This window comes from Lactuca sativa, chromosome 7 (genome assembly GCF_002870075.4).
Source record: "Lactuca sativa cultivar Salinas chromosome 7, Lsat_Salinas_v11, whole genome shotgun sequence".
Classification (NCBI taxonomy): Eukaryota; Viridiplantae; Streptophyta; class Magnoliopsida; order Asterales; family Asteraceae; genus Lactuca; species Lactuca sativa.
The window spans coordinates 135498420-135501982 of record NC_056629.2 but is presented as its reverse complement, the minus strand read 5'-3'; the positions used below and the strand labels follow the sequence as shown (position 1 = coordinate 135501982).

Here is a 3563-nt window from a genome sequence, read left to right as displayed (position 1 = left end):
AATCGCGGGACATCATCTTCATTAGGAAAGCTTGTTCCAAGAGATTTGAGAAGATCACAGTTGTCTGAACCAGATATCTACAATGGAAGAAATTCAAGTTAGTTGATTTAAGTCCTTAATATAACACCCAATATGAAATATTAAGACTAGGACCCAACACAATATTTTATAACTTGGAAGAGGGATGCCATAATCCGAGCTATAAAATATTTGAAGGTAGGCGAATGACGATTCACCAATTTCCACCATGAAAATCTAATATGATATTGGGTTTTAATTGGATTGAAACTCCTAGATCATTTGAGATGCATTGAACTTTTCAATGGCATGTTTAAATCTCGATTGTGCCCTCTCAAGTTTGTGACTGGGTTGCCGAGGATTACAAACAAGGTGTGAATAACCATGCAAATTGACTTGGTACCCTTAACTTTATCACCTAATTGATGTGCCGGTTAACCACACTCACTCCACCAATCTATGATAAACATTAAGTTACCCTTTGCCACTCTTACTAGTCCATGTTAGTGTGCCGGTTAACCACACACGCTCCACCAACGACTTGGTAAGGTACAACGTGTAATTTCATGGGTTAGCACCAAATTCACATTTTCCTAAGTAACTAAGATTGGGAAATTATAAGTGTTTAGTTACTTAGTATTTATCATTATACTTTTAATGAAGGGAGAATTATAGTCCTGTCCTACCTGTTCGGCTAACGACCCTCCACTAGTCAAGGAAGCGGTGGGTGAGAGTGGACACCCATTAAACTGTCATTTTATAGGCAGTAACATTATACCCCCTTAATAGACCGGCTTCGTGAAAGAGGCCTTGATATTTGCCTAATTAGTCATATATTTAGCATACATTTTTATTCATTTTTAGCTAATTATGTGTATAATGTGGACAAAAGGTACTTAATAATGTTTAAATTTTGTTTTCAGTCCAAAAGGCATGCTTGGAAGTAAAAAGGAACAAGGAGAAGCAATTAGAGACCAAAGATTGAAGAATGAAGGAATGACACACTCCTACTCGGCGAGTCTACGAGTTTACTCGGCGAGTACCCAAGAATATTCTAGAGGATAAGTCAGGACTCCTGGTATAAGACGGATTTTGTGCATATACTCGGCGAGTTGGGTCTTCTACTCGCCGAGTACACCCTGTTTTGTGATAATTATAAATATCAAACCATTATCCGAAGGAAAGGGACTTCTGGCGTTTTGGGGAGCTGCACCTGCGATTGAAGAACCCTTAGGAGAGCTGAGAAACCCTAGCCTTCAATCCTTTGAAGAATCAAGGCAATTTAGGTTAATCATTCCACTTAACCTTAGGAATTAAGCATGTTTAGCTTAGTTGAATTTGTTTTTGAGTTTGTTTTTGCTATGACTATGAACTAAATTCGTTTTGTTTGGGAAGACCAAGTTACTCCTATGGTTTAATTATTACTTTTTGATTGATTGTTATTTGGTGATTCTATTAAATTAAGTTTGTTAAAGAACCTTATGCATTAATAACAACTATTTTCTGTTAATTGGAAGGCAATTAAGCTGCATGAACATCTCTTAGTTGTTAACCTGATATGTCATGTGAACACTTCATCATATGCCTAGGAATAATGAATATGAAACTAGGATTAATTAGAGAATAGGTAAATTAATGTGTGAACTTGTTTGAGAAACCAACAAACAAGAGGTTAATTGAAACACCAACTTGATTACCAATTACAAATCTTATTTAATCCAAATAATTAAACTAGGGAATTAATTAGTTTAAACAATTGGCCGCTGCTTGAATTGATTAATTGTCTAAGGGTTAGGAGTAATGAACATGAACCTAACCACTATAGTTGGTAACCAATAATAATTGATCTATCATTTAAATAACCATAGGAGTGAATTGGTTGAACCTAAACAGAAACCCTTTATTAAATTTGGTGAATTTGTCATTTGCTTTAATTGTTTAGTTAGTTAAGTGCTTAACTGTTGTGTTTAAGTTTCTAGTCTTGTAAAACTAGAGAAAAACCCTTTTACTTTTATTACTTGCTTAGTCAAAATTAGTTATTAGATTAATTTTCGTTCCCTGAGTTCGACACCCTACTAATCCAACTATACCACTAAAAGACATGTTCACTGCCTTTGTGTGCTTAATTTATTAACTAAAAGTAGGATTAAAACTAGCTCGTTTGACACACATCAAGTTTTCGGCGCCGTTGCCGGGGATCGGTTCCAAAATTAAATCTAATTCCTAATTTTATCGATCCTTTGTGTGAGTTTTCTTGCACAAAGTTATATTTTCCAGTAATACAGTAAGTAGGTTAGGTTTTAGAGTTTATTAGTTTAGTTTAGAAATCTTTTGATTATTCTTATTTTTTTGTTTTAAACTGTCTACTCGCTGAGTGCATTCGCACCTACTCGGCGAGTAGCCTGCTATTTTCTAAAGAATTTTTAGTTTTCGTTCTGTTTTAGTTTTGTTCTTTTTACGTGTTTTTTCCTGTTTGTTTGCAATTGTTTCATGACCCGAGGATCTGAATTACCTCTGGTCCCTCCTCTCGAAGACCCGGAATCCGCACTAAGGAAGAGCAAAGGAAAAGCCGTTGGAGAATCCGCTTCTTCAAAGAATTTGCCACTAAAGAACCTAAAGTCCGTTTTCAGCAAGAAGAAGAGCAGCAAATCAGGAGCATCCAGCGCCTCTTTGACAATCAAAGACCCGATTAAAGAAGACACCGAGTACGCGACCGAGGAAGAAGAAGAACATACGTACGAGCACGAATCTGATTTTGAGGACGAGTTAGCTCTTACCATGGCTAACATTGATGAAATCCCCATGGGGGAATGGAAGAAGAGGATTCGCGATGACACTGGCCCAGGAGTTGTGCAACCCGCAATTCCCGCGACTGCTACTTTTGAGCTCAAGGTTCATATCCTAGCTTTACTTAAAGAAATTCCTTTCTATGGAAAAGACCATGAAGATGCCTACAAGCATTTGGATGAAGTCAATGATGTAGCTGATTACTTTAATGTTCCAAATGTGCCTCGCGAGACTCAGCTACTCCGCATGCTTCTAGTAACATTCAAAGGTGCTGCAAAAGACTGGCTCAAGTCACTTCCCCCTGGATCAGTCACCACATGGGCCAAGATGAAAGAAGAATTCATTGATCACTTTTGCCCACCTTCGAAGATAGCCAAGTTGAAGAAGGCCATTGCTAACTTTGAACAACAAGCTGGAGAGTCGCTATATGAAGCTTAGGAGAGGTACAAAAGTTTGCTAAGAAATTGCCCACACCATGACCTTAATAGCCAGCAAGAAGTCTCCATCTTCTATGATGGAGTAAATGTCACAACCAGGCAGTTACTTGACTCGCAAGGCCCACTCACAAAGAAGCCACCCCCAGTGATCAAGGAATTGATTGAAGAATTCTCTAAGCACTCTAGAGAATACCACAACCCAAGAAATGATGTTACTAGGGGAGCCGCATATGCAACTAATGAAGACTTGTCCGCGGTCATGGCTATGCTAAAAACCATGGATATGAGGATGGATAAAATGGATCAAACGATCCATGCTAT

The 3563-nt window shown here is 37.9% G+C and overlaps 1 non-coding gene across 1 annotated transcript; it reads right to left on the bottom strand.

Moving 5' to 3' along the window:
- Positions 1–3180: 3180 nt before the first annotated feature.
- On the bottom strand, positions 3181–3287 carry LOC111911285 (small nucleolar RNA R71). Its single transcript, XR_002856810.1, has one exon. It is a non-coding gene; the product is annotated as a small nucleolar RNA R71 (small nucleolar RNA).
- Positions 3288–3563: the final 276 nt, after the last annotated feature.